Below are 14,058 nucleotides of genomic sequence, written 5' to 3'. Positions count from 1 at the left end.
TTATTTTTGCAGGGTCTTTTTCAAAGTGTCAGGAATCTCTCATTTGTGTGAGAGATCTCTTTTACACAAGATGGGATTCCAAAAAAGCATTCAAAAGTCTTTTTGACACCTTCACACATGATTATGTTCCTGGGATATCAGTTAGACACCTCAGTTGCATAGTGTTTCTTCATTAGAAAAAAAATAGACCTATATCTAGACCTGTTTCATAGGTTTGCAATTTAATTACTGCATTCATGATACACTTGGTAAGACTTCACATGAGAAAGGTATCTGAAGTCTCTTTGGTCCCAGCACCAGCACCCCTTGTCTTTTCAAATCTCGGTGCTGTCGTTCATCAGAAGGGAAATCACTTGATGGAGGTAGCAAATATCCTTAAATCCAGATCTCCTTCTCTTTGTCTCTCTCCCTATCTCTTTCTCCATTTCCATAGAAGTTAGTGACCATAGATGCTCCAGACTGTGCTTGGAGAACAGTTTCAAGAAGGATAAATGTGCAAAGTGTGTGGGACACCAAGGGCAGATGGAAGTACATACATATTAAAGAGATGCTTGCCTTGATCAAGGTACTCCACTTCCTGAATCACCTTTGATCCACGGGATCTCTTCAAGTTGTTACAGTCAAAACCAAAGTCATGAGGTACATCAACAAGAAAGGGAGGGCCAGGACATACTCCTTTTGCAGACTAGTCATGGTAGCTTGGGATGTAGCTTCAAAACACAGTTTAACTCAACAGACATCCTATATTCTGTCAGAGGAAAATTGTGTGGCAGACAAGCTGAGTTGGGCAATGGCAGACCATCACAGATGGAAACCAGATCAGGGGGTCTTCCAAGATTTTATGCATCTGTAAGGGGTTCCCCAAATAGACCTATTTGCCTCTCTGAGCAATTGGCTGCCAGAATTATTCTGCTCTAGGGCTCCATGCCAGAAGGCCAAAGGCCTGGAAGACAGATGCCTTTTCCTTTCCTTGTCAAGAATGCTCCTGTATGCTTATTCACCTTTCTCACTGATACTCAGGGTACTTCAAAGATTCAGAAGGAATCCCCCAAGATAATTTTGGTGACTGTCTTCTGTCCCAGTGGTTCTTCCTTCTTTTGAAAGTGGCCAGGGAGAATTAACACAAACTGTTTCACAGAATGGATCTATTCACACAAGCGCAGGGGTGTTTGATACACTCAGATGCACTCAACTTCAACTAACTGCCTAGATGATAGCGTCTTAATTCCCTTTAGGCACCTGTTTACTGAAGACATGCAGTGGGTATTAACAGAGATATGAAAACCATCTACTAGAAAATCATCAATTAGCATATGTAAAAGATTTTCTAGTTGGGGCCAGCAACATAACCAGCACCCATTCAGGGATAGTTGTTTTCTGGTTTTAAAATATTTGTGTGAGTTACTGTCCTATAGGTTTTCTTACTCTTCCATCAGGGGTCATTTATCAACCATTTCAGGATGTCTGCCCATGGATCTTCCTCTTTCAATGCATTCTCATGTCGAAATGTTTTAGAAATAGATTTTTAATAAAGGCATCCAAGAAAAATGGTGGCCCCCTCTTTGAGATCTTAATTTTGTATTAGAGAAACTGACACTTGTTCCATTTGAACTAGCTAAACTGGTTGACTTGAGATTCTTAATATGGAAAACTGTTTTCCTGATTACTCTGACCTCCACAAAAGAGTATTTGAGTTACAAGCTCTAATGGTGAGTCAACCTTATCTCATTTTCCACAGAGACAGGGTTTTTTTTAGAACTGCTCTTTCTTTTATGTCTAAAGTGGTATCCAGTTTTAATTTAAGCTAAACTGTCCATCTCCCCATTTTCTTACCTGAACCTAAAAATGAGGGAGGAAAGATACTTTGGATGTTCACAAACAACACGGGTACTATCCTGAGAGAACTAAATATTTCAGATCTTTGGAGCAGTTGTTCATTTCTTGTGAAGGTAAGAAGAAGGGATAACCTTTATCAAAACAGACTGTTTCCAAATGGTTGTCTCATGTTATTGCCTTTGCTGTATTCACCATAACAAAACTATTCTAAGCAGGTTCATGGCCCACTCTACCAGGGCCTTGGCCTCATTTATGGCTTTTTGGAAAGGTTTGGATATTAGAAGTGTTCTAAAAACAGCACCTTGGTTCTCTGTAAATACATTTGCAAGATATTAAAAGCTTGATTCCTCCTCTAGGTCTAGATCAGGTTTTGCAAGAACCATTCTCTGGGAGCTCCTGGACTCTTCCCCTTCCATCTCCCAAATATAGTTAGCTAAGGTAATCTAGCCTATATGGCTAAGGCGCCTGCAGCAATGACCAATATGATGAACAAAGTACAGTTGTGTAAGTCCACTTACTGTAACAGTACATGTTCCAATGATCACTGCTGCAGTAGCTGCTCCATCCCTCCATCCCCCTTGTTACTTGGTGTGTTGTTTATGCCAAGGTGTAAATACTTCATTTTTTGCTGTTCCTTGCACTGTCCTTCCAGGCCTCAGTCTCTCTCTTTCTGTTAGCATGAAAACTCTGAAGGGCTTGGCACCTAAACTAGTCTTTTCTCAACTCAGCTCAAGCTGCCTGACTGTTTGGGCATGTGGAAGGTGCCCTGAAGTTTTGAAAACTGCCCAGCTATTATATCCTGTGCAAGTTATAACCCATGTAGCTAAGGCTACTGCAACAGTGATCATTCAAGCATATACTCTTATGGTAAGTTTACTTATACAACTGTACTTTGTTTTTCATTGGTGCTTTCATTTCCCCTGTTTATTTTAAATTGGGAAGTGCAGTGTGTTATTGCTATCTTATTCTAAGACCACTGGAAGCTGTATTCCTGTGGACAAGCTAAAAATCCAACAAAGTGGCATTTTAACTCCATTCTGTAAGTAGTAAATTAAAAAGCACATTTATTCTTTGTCACTAAAAGTTACCTAGCTATTCAAAGTAGTTTTGAATGTTTTTTGTGGGTCTATATCACATATTCGAACTGCAATAAGTTTGACTATGGAAATGTTGAACCCAGAAGTTCGAAATGCAATAAGTTCAAACACTCAGAACAGCAATTTTTTTCCCAAGGAAAAAATCGCTGTTCTGGTACAAATCCAAAAAACACACGTACACTTCAAACTGTCCCTAATGTGGGGGGGGGCTTCACCCTCCACACCCCCACACTCCCCCTACTTAAATATACCAACTCCGAGATTGCACCACAGTGGAGGAAATAGCAAAGCCATGGAGACGCCCCATTGAATTTTTCCCTGGGAAAAAATTTGGTGTTCCGTGGCTTCGCTATTTTGACATTTCGAACTTCCCAGTATGATGTTACAGCATTCGGACAATTCATAGGTTCATAGGTTCATAGGTTCATACTAGGCTATCTGCCCTAGGGCATTTATAAGCCTAGCCAGTGTGTGTTTGGCTTTCGCCACCCATTTTAAATTAATTTTGCTATGCCCTTTTTTGAGGTTAGTATACTGTGCCTCTGTCTAACAGTGACACAGAAGTGATACCCGGGGTAAACCTACGATCCCCCATCCACTCATCAAGATTCCTCTTGAAGACAGTCAATGAGGGACTCTGCCTAACCTGGACTGGGATTTTATTCCAGATTGAAGGGAGCCTCTGGGTTATGAATCTGTCCCTCCAGCATGTCCTATTTATTTCAGTGCTGAGGTTCAACTCTCTTGAGCGCGTAGCTCGATGGGATTTGGATTTTCTGAGGTGCAGCATGTCCATTAATTCTGGGTTGGACATGGCTTTATACGTCAGGCACAGATCACCTTTGAGCAGGCGGTATGCCACTGAGTAGAGCTGGAGTTTCTTTAACCGGGCAGCATATGACATCTGTTTGAGCCCTTTGATCCTCTTGGTGAGGTACTTTTGGGGTCTTTCCAGTTGCTGCAGGTGTCTGGTAAGGCACATCCCAAAAGGGGCATTGTACTCAATTATGGGCGTGATGAGGGATGAGTAAAGAGGCACAATGACCTCCCCTGATCTAGATGTGAATCCCTTCATGATTAGGTGGGCTATATAAAATGTTTTTCTAACCACTTTGGCCACGTGGTTATCAAATGAGAGATTGCTATCAACTTGGGTCCCCAGGTCCCTAATTACTTCTTCTGTACTTAATGGATTACCACTTATGTGGTAATTTGTGAGCATTTTGTTTTTGCCAGAGGGGATGACTATACACTTTTTGGCACTTAGCTTGAGGCTATGGCTCTGGCACCAGTTGTCTGTTTCTATGAGACCCTTTTGGAGGATGCTTGTGTCAGCTGGAGAGTCGATTATGGTGCCCAGTTTGCAGTCATCTGCGAACTTGGTCAGCCACAGTCCTTCCATGTTGGCCTGTACCTCTGAGAAATATATACCGAACAAGAGAGGTCCCAGGACTGAGCCTTGTGGGATGCCACTTGTAACTGGTTTGGAGTCTGACATGGCTCCAGCAATTCTAACCATGTGGGTTCTGTCCTTGAGCCAGTTTGCAACCCATCTAGTGACATAGGGGTTTATATTTAAGCTGGTGAGCTTATCTATAATGCCTGAGTGGGGTATTGTATCGAAGGCTTTTGCGAGGTCCAGGTAGGCTGTGTGGACCACCTTCCCCTCGTCAATGGCCTTGGTGACTGTTTTAAAGAAATCAACCAGGTTTAAGAGGCAGGATCTGCCCTTAACAAAGCCAAACTGGGTAGGATCCAGTGTCTGTAGGTCCCCAATATCTTTATTTATAAGGTCCATGATGATCCTTTCCATAGCTTTGCAGACCAAGCTGGTCAGGCTTATGGGGCGATAGTTTCCAGGATACGTTGAAGCACCACCTTTGTGGAGAGGGACCACCGTTGCTGTACGCCACTCTTTGGGTACATATCCTGTAGTAAGGCTGAGACTGAACAGTAGTTTTATGTTTGGGTTTAGCTCTTCTTGGAGTTCATGTAGGATGCAGCCTGGGATACCGTCTGATCCCACTGATGCTGTGTTTTTTGCTTTGGGGAGGGTGGCTCTTACCTGAGCATCTGAGATGTCAGGGGGGCAGCACTCTGCTGGGATAGATATTTGCCCTTTTGGTGGGGAGGGGGGGGGGAGTTTGCGCTGAACCTGTCAGCTAGGATGTTGGCAATGTTTGTAGTTTCGGTGTATTTTTTGTCATTTTGGACTAATTCTGAGCATATCTGGGAATTCCCACACAGGTTCCTAACATAACTAAAGAAAGCCTTGTGATTATCCTTAGTGTCCTGTGCAATTTTTCTCTCGAAGCTGGCCTTAGACGATTTTATGAGTGCCCATAGTTTTTTGCTAATACTGATCAGAGATGCCTTCCCTTTTTGGTATTTTGCTCCATCATGTAGTAGCTTCCTCCTTCTATTGTATAGTTTGTTTATGGCTGGGGTCCACCAGACAGGACGTCTGCCTTTGGAGGATTGGGTCTTGGTTTTATTTGGGATTGCATGATCCATGCATTCCTGAAGGTGTTCATAAAATGTGTTTATAAAGGATTCTGCGGTCTGGGCCATATTTTCCACAGGCCCGGGGGCTTTGAAGGATTCCACCTCGGTTTTGAGGAGTACGTTCAAACTACTAATATAGACTCCTTCTTTTTTTGTTGTTGTTGTTGCTGAGTTCCAGCTATTAATCAAAATTGTTTTACAGTTTACACTCCATTTTACGTGGTTTCTGTGCTGCCAAGTGGATTAATCAGTGTTACTACATTTATTTGCTGTGTTTAGTCACTTTTTTAAACTTAGAGTAAACATCCAGTTTTGGCCAGGTATTTCAGCCATTTAGAGCCTGATGGCAGGAGGGTAATTGCTGCAATTCTTTGAAAATAAACACTGTTGGTAAGAGCTTTAGCTGTTTGTCATTGCTTTTTTTCATTTTCCCTGTTTATTTTATTTTGATATTACTGAAGCATTATTGCTGTCTTGCTCTAAACTCAATCTGTGCTCTTGTGCACAAGCTAAAAATCAAAGGGGTATTTTGAATTTATTTTGCATCCGATAAACAGAAAGGGATGTTTTTTCCACTGCACTTGTTTTGAGTGGTTTCTGTCACTTTCTTGCATTTTACTACATTTTTCTCTGAATTTTAAGTTATGGCTATAAGTGTAATTTTACAGTTTGTATAGCATTGTAAGTGCTTTATATGCTGTTAAGTGGGAGCATTTATTTTCTGTGTTTTAGTCACTTTTTAAAGCTATAGCAAGCAACCAGTTTTGGTCAACTGTGTGAGGACCTTATAGTGATACTTAAAGCCATGGTTAAACCAGAAAACAAGACTTAAAGCAACTCTTTAGCATTAATATGAACTTTATTTCATGCTTTCGTCAATAGCAATAGACTTCTTCAAAAATGATGTGAGGATGAATGACTTGGGATGAAAATATACTGAGAGAGATGCAGAGAAATATATCTAAGCGCTCCATGCATGTTACAAACGAAGGCAGGACCCTAATACTGAAGGGGAAGTAATCAATGCAGCACAATGTGCTGATCCTCTGTGAATACAAGACTCTCTCTTTTAGAAAAGGGGAAAATAAAGATGAATGTGGATTTTGGACTTTCACAGAACAGCAGTAATGGTTGTCTCTAATTCAGGGTATGTAAGTGCATAGAAGAGAAAGGAAGTATTTCATTAAATATTCAAGTCTAACAGAAGTTAATTTTTCAACGTATCCAGATTTAGTAATCTACAAGATCAAAGCTAGAACAATTCCCAGGAAGTGCATTGAGAATAAAAGCCCAGAATTAGAAAGAAACATTTATTATAGATTCCGTCATTCATTTTGCTTGCACTGTGAATATTTGCTTAATCAAATGGCTGGAGAAACATTTTTCTCTGACTGAAAAGTATTTCTTTAATTGATAATTTAGTTCAATCTAACAACTTTCAGGCTAAGAAACTGATTAAGATTAATTATGGTAAAAATGGTTCAGGACTGATACAAAGGGCAGTACTCAGTCTTTTTATTCAGTTTAAAGTGAATATAAATTCAAAATATGGAAGACTGATAAATCAATGTTATACTAACTATAGACTTTTAGTGTGCAATAGATGTTTACTATGCATATTGTGAGAAATATTGTATGCAATGCAGTTTATATATAGCAAGAGAGATTCATTTGGTTGACAATACAAATAAGAGACACACAAATGAGTGACAAAAATGAACAAGAGCACAAATGTAAGACTACACATTTGTGTAAATCACACTTTGTTGGATTCAAACTTTATATAGAGTAGGTATCTGGGAGTGTGCAGGAAAATGAATGACTGAAAATGTGGTGTTTTTGAGAATGCGCAAAATTCTTTTATAGCTGGTAGTATGTATGTATGTATGCATGTGCGAGGGTTCACAGGTTATGGTCAAAATTAGATTTGGGTAAGAGGATATTAGTGCTGTGTGCCTGTGTGGTGTTGTGCATGTTCTGTGGCCTTTTTGATTAGTGATACTGCTAGAGAAAGGGTTTTTAGTAACATAACACATAGGATTATGGTTAGGGGCAGGGGTAGGGGTGGAGTATTGTTAATGTTACTCATTTGAGTATTGTTTTGTTTGTCACACATTTCTTTTGTTGCTCATTTTTGTCACTCATTTGTGTTGTTGACCAGTAATGATTCAATACAAGCAAACTCAGGATTAAAAAAAAAAATAATAAAATATATATATATATATATATATATATATATATATATATATATATATATATATATAGTGAGAGAGAGAGAGACAGAGAGATTTTCTGCAGAGGTAAGCCCAGCATGCACTCTCGACTTTAAAATTCTTACTCTGAAGTTACTGTACCTCAGACAAAGCGTGATTGTTCATAGGTACTGTAAAGCCTGTCTCACTCTTTTTCAAGGAGACAGCAAGATCAGAAAAGCTTGTAATCAAACATGTGAGCAATAATGTTTGATTCATATTTGTTTCAAGAAAAACAAACATGAACACTTGAACATTTGAGTTATAATGCTCAACTAAATATGATATGATATGAGATCAGGTGATCTGAGCAACTGGCTCTAACCATATGAATGGAATACTGATTTTTTTGGTTATACGGCAGCCATGCTTTAAAATGAGTTACGATTCCTGAGTTTAGTGCATCATGTGAACTTCTTCCTTTGGGCAGCTCAGTAAAGGTTCCCGTTAAATGCACATCACGCATAATAATTGTTCATTCATCCTGACTATGTGTGTGACTTTCAGGGTTTCTATAAGTAATCTTGATAGCCAGATGACTGAATTCTGTCCAAACACATCTTTTGCATCCAAATTTGATTGTTTCAACAAAAGTTAATAGGCACTGAGGGACTGCTTTTTGTGTGAAACAACTGTGCACTGTTTCTACGTCAGTGCGTTTTTTAATAAACGTGTATAACATTACTCCAAACTGGTCTTCTTCACAATTTATTGCAAAATATTGTGGAGTACCATAAATAACAACTAGTTTTTATATTACAAGAGTTTTCAAGGCAATGTTTCACCATATTCTTCACTGTTGCATTACTGTTGGAGTTCGGGGTGTGCTGGGTAGGTTTGTCTTCAGCATCATAGTATGTGTGGATTGCCCCCCTGCAAAAAAACACTTATAATGATCTGTGCAGATGGCTTTAAGATGACATTTATTCTCTATCACTTATAATTATGCATTTATTTAATTCCATTTCACAATCATTTATTTGGGTGTGCTTTATAGTTTTTATATAACACAGATATGTCAAACTATTTTTGACATGCAACCCTTTTCATAATGGATACAGAAGAAGCCAGAATTATCTGTAATTTTCATTCAGCCTTTTTGGAAATGGTTAGTAGTAAAGAGCTTATCCTATTTGTGCAAGGAAATGCAGAGGAATTCTTTTGTAGCATGTACTTATCTTTCCCACCTCACACCCACCTACCCCTTGTAGTTAGTTTCAGTCAACTAGACGGCCATATATTGCATCATCAGCAACATAAACTATAAACCTCTTCTTGAGTCCACTTTTTTACTACAAACTTAAGTAAATAAACACAAAAACAAATAAAACATCATGCAAAATTTTAGGATAATCAGATACATGATAGCTCTGCCTCCATTAGCTATAAAGGTTTGCTTTCATTCAAAGTGTTAGCTGTGTACAGCTGTTTCTAGAATTTCATGTTCTACATGTTTATTTAACCATGACAAAAGAAAGGTGCAAGTCTGTTTACATTTCTGAAATGTTTGCACAATAAGCAGAAGCGAAAGATCTTTCACTTCGACTTAATTTGACTTTAAAAGTCACATTGACTAATGCCTTCAGGTAATGATGTAAAGGTAAACATTGTATGCCTCTCTCACTTAAATGCCACTGTTCATAATTTTGACAATTCAGAACCAATTACATCAATGGAATTGCATGACCTCTTATCCTATGCAGAAATGGATTTCCTGCAGCATATAACGGTGAACAATTTTACTTCACAGTTGGGAGAAGTATGTTTACTCACTTTATTCTGATTAAGTTTGTAGAGGAAAAACTGGAAAAGAGTTTCTTTAAAAAGGAATTTGCCACTGCCTCAATGAACCCTTCCTTACGAAACTTACAAAATATATAAATAAGAACACCTGTAGGTATGTCTAGCAGAGGCTGTATAAACTGAAACCAATTAACAGTTATCCAACATCCCATTTTGTCAAGCTTGCACAGTGTTTTGTTTTGTTCAAAAAGTCGAAGGAATAGTATACAGACCATTTACTGATTAAAGGGTTTAAACTTTATGATGTTTAATGGAACTGGGTAATTGATAGTATAGAGCTAAAATTATTTATCTGTGGTCCAGAGCTGTTCTGAACTAAAATGGTAATCCATAGAGACAAGTTAATTTTAGACCAAGCGTGGATTGGATATACCAATCCGCGGTGGTGCAAGCGGTAGCATTGTTGCCTCACAGCAAGAGGTTCTCCTGTTCGATTCTCGGCTGGAGTACAGGGAGTGCCTTCTTTGTGGAGTCTGCACGTCCTCCCTGCAGTTGGTTGGGAGTTCGAAAGACATGCGTAAATGGGCATGCCTTCGTTGAAGTTTGGATGTTGAGCTGGCACCTTGGCATTTGTGAAAATCTACTGCCAATCATTAGCAGACTGGAGTTCCACTGTGGCAACCCCTAACCAGGAAAAGACAAACAACAACTTGGATTGGATATACCCCAGATAGTACAGAATAGGAACATAGGTTAGATGGGTTGGTATTCCAAGTCATTAATGCAAATGTGTTTTTTGTATTATTTCAGGGGCAGTGGTGGACAAGCACAGCTGAGCCACAATTCATAGAGGCCATTTATGCCAATTTGTTATGTCCCTGAATGTAGGTACACAAATGAACAGATAATGAGAAGTGACATAAATGTTCTTAACGGTATTTTATGCTGTTTGCGATTCAGAGTTGGTTTGTCATGCTTTCCCCCTGCATGTCTCAGATGTGGTATAAAAAGTGAAGACAAATGTATCAGAGTTGCAGTTGGAGAAAATGTGCTCCCTTATGACGATCTTTGCTATTTCTAGGTCAGAGTTGCTTGCCTCGGCTGAGCCAAAGCCATTTGCACCAAGTGGCACTCACCTACGAAGAAGGTAGAAATATAGGCAAAGGATTCCTTATTATAACTTTGGTAATAAAGAAATCCTTGATAGGTTTAGAATTGACAGGGATATTATGAAGGTCTTAGTGGTCAGGTTTGACCCCACCCCAGTAGGGGCACTAGAGGGATGTGTGGACTTGTTCTTCCTGTCGACACCAATGTATGTATAGCCCTCCATCTACTTACTACAGGAATGTTCCAGAGACAGTCTGGGGACACCTTGAGGCTCTCACAGACTACTGCTCTGAGGATATTGAAGGAGTCCTTGTATGCAGTCTTGGCTCATGTGGATCAGTACATCTGTTTCATGAGTCACTTCAGGACCAAGCTCAGACCATGTGTGCCTTTTATGGGATGGCACATTTCCTTGAGGTATTTGGTGCAATAGATTGCACACATGTCACACAGCGGGAGCAATGCTACAATAAGCAGGGTTTCCATTCCATCAGTTGTCAGGTAGTGTGTGATGCATGGTGATGCATCACCAAAGTGTCTACCCAGCATCCTGGCAGTGCACATGATTCCCATATCTGGCACACTAGCTCAGTTGACCATCTCTTCCTGCATAGTTGGATGTCCAGTGGTCATCTTGTTGGTAAGCTGAAATTCTTTTTCTTTTTTTTAACTAAGTAGTTCTTTATGTTAAAGGTAATTGCTGTATATTAATCTGTATTTTCTTTTTGCGTCTCTCTCCCCCTTTCTATTTTCTCTCTCTCTGCTAGAAATCCACTGGTGCCATGGCTCATGACTCCAGTGAGAAATCCATCTGGAGCTGCAGAGGAGAAATATAACACATCCCTGTCCCAAACTCGTATTGTGATTGAGAAGGTGTTTGGCTTCCGGAAGAGCCATTCTCCCTACAACACAGTTACACTTAAACACAAATTTATAATATTGTAGTTTCAGAATATGGTGAAAGCAATAGGTGGAAAGGGAATAACATGCCATGTATGGCCACCCCAAACCCCCCCCCCCACACCCACCTAAACCTTATTTTCCTTACATGGGCATATTTATCAATAAATATGTCCATGTAAGCTCCAGATCAAATGAGTCATACATATCTGCTATCAATAGGCCTGGTGATGGACAAAGTAATCTGGATGATGGGCTATTATGAGAACTACAAGGTGAGTTAGTGCAATGGTGTGATCTAGAGGACGAGGAAAGTGATCCTCCTGTCATTAATCTGTCAGTGTCACTTGCCGGTGACCTTGACCAGGAACATGAGGTTCTCCTAGGTGTAGATGACCATTGATATGGCCAGTGAAAAATGTCTTGTGATTGCTCATTGTGAGTGCTGACATTACTGTCTTGAGAGCCCTTGTTACTGTCATCTGATCTTCCCCTACGGGTCTGCGCAGTCCCTCATCCCTTTCCTCTGTTAAAACCAAGTCCAGCCTGACTCTGGTATGTTCAAACCAATGTATGAATGGAGGCTGCAACTGATGTCTGGTGTATCACCATGTTACGCACCAGTAAAACCATGGCATTATCCCTTCTCTCTCCCAGTTCAATGTGCTGTTTGAAATCTTCACATATACCCTGCAGGAGTCTAACCATTTCTAGCTGACTCTCTGTGACACTGATTTGAGCCCAAACTATGTCACAGCACATTTCCTGTTGTGCAGCCAATGGTCTGCTTGCTTCCTGAGGTAGTTAAAATAATTTGTACACCTAGCACCTCTTTGTAATATTATCACTGTGGGTAATGTGGTCTCATCCCCAAACTGTTCTTGTGTGTGTGGAGACACTGGTGTAGATGTTTAGGTTTGCTCCTGCTGTACATGCATGAGTAGATTGTCAGCCTGTGTTTCAGTCTGTGATGCAGTGTCACTTTCTGCAGCATTACTAACATTGTAAGGTGAGACAGCCTGTTACACTGGGATGCTGCCTGACAATCGCCTCCGGTTGTCATGCAACTAAATCATCATCATCATCAGTAGCAGCGGCAACACATTCTATTGTTGATGTCATCCATATTTATTGGTAGAGCTGGAACTGTTTGTTTCTGATGCTGAGTCTGTAAAAGAAATGATTACAGCACATTAATAGTAATACAACATATTGTGAGTGGGACAGTTACCATGAAGTCTGCCTTCATTTCATTAGCTGCTGATGTACAAGCCTGACCTATTAATAAAGAATTATGACATGTTTAATTACAGCACTATTTGTTCCATTTAATGTTAAATGTTTAAAAGGTGGATATTTTAAAACAACCTTAAGGAGGTGATGAATGCAAATACTGCTGCAGGTTTTGGCTAGATGGAACAATGTCCATGCAACCTGTTCTGTATCATAGTCACCCCACAGAGGGACAGAAGGAATTCATCATCTGATGTTAACTTAATATTCTGAGTGCCCCTCGCCCCCTGTAGTGGTCCTGGAAATTGCATTCTGCGAGACCTTGCTTCTACCACATCCTACCATATCATTTGCCTTTTCTTGCACTGTGCCAGAGATCTGTTTCTGCTCCAGCTGCATTGATATCAGAAACTACTTGGCTCCATGCTTTGTGCCTCTCATCTTGTCTGTGCCTCCCCCCCCCTTTACCAAACAGCAGTTTACCACATGTGCTAAGTGCTGCCATGAGTACACTATTTTCCTCATGGCTAAAGTTATCATGACTATTCTTGGATCCCTTATTCTAGGAAAAAAAAAATTAAAAAATAAAACAGCTACTGTCAGATGCTTGCCCCAGTACTATCTGCATGATACCAGCAGTTAACCAATAAACCACTGGCCTGCTATGCCTGCCATCAACACAAGTACATAAATAAGCAAACAGGAATATGATTTCAGAATGCATCACTTCAGCTTATTCAGTACCAAAATGCAGTATTGTCTGCCATTGCCAAGTGTTCCTCCCTCACTGACAATAGTAAAATAGGACTTTCACTGCACATCTGCAGTTCTGTCCTCTGCACAGTATACAGTCCCAACTGCAATAACAGATTCTACGACGTTTGGACAATAACAAGGTTCTGTAATGCTGTATTGCTCACGTATTACATTTTCAATGAACAGAACTACATATCAAACAACTTGCAAGGACTGCCCCTTAATTAAACAGTCATTCAATGTTATGTATCAAAGCACAATACAGTTCAAAATGCATTGCAACTGACCTTAAAAATATTTTGACAGCAACTCTTAATTGACCTGTTAATAAACTATTAAATAATTTATAAACTTTTTCTTATTTTTTGATGTCTACATTATCCTAGGAAATTTGCCACCTGTCTAAGCTATTCGTGAATCAATATGGCACAGCTCAGCCTTGCAGCATAAATTCAGGCCAATTTACATGTTTAGTATTCAAATTATGCTAATTTATATGCATGTCTATGAATCCTAGTGTAACACAAATGTGCTATGAAGTACTGCTGGGGTAGTCCAGATTTTTGCCAGTTATGAATGCATGTGAGACATAACATGACTGAGTCTGAAAAAATGTGGATGTACTG

The 14,058-nt window shown here is 39.8% G+C and overlaps 1 protein-coding gene across 3 annotated transcripts in view; it reads left to right on the top strand.

The window, feature by feature from the left end:
* The window catches only part of LOC122815179, a 1,312,396-nt gene that overhangs the window by 887,403 nt on the left and 410,935 nt on the right, over positions 1-14,058 (top strand). The window lies entirely within an intron of this gene.

The sequence above is a fragment of the Protopterus annectens genome, chromosome 11.part0 (genome assembly GCF_019279795.1).
Source record: "Protopterus annectens isolate FY-2018-M chromosome 11.part0, PAN1.0, whole genome shotgun sequence".
In the NCBI taxonomy this organism is placed as follows: domain Eukaryota; kingdom Metazoa; phylum Chordata; order Ceratodontiformes; family Protopteridae; genus Protopterus; species Protopterus annectens.
This window is presented reverse-complemented; position numbering and strand designations above follow the sequence as displayed.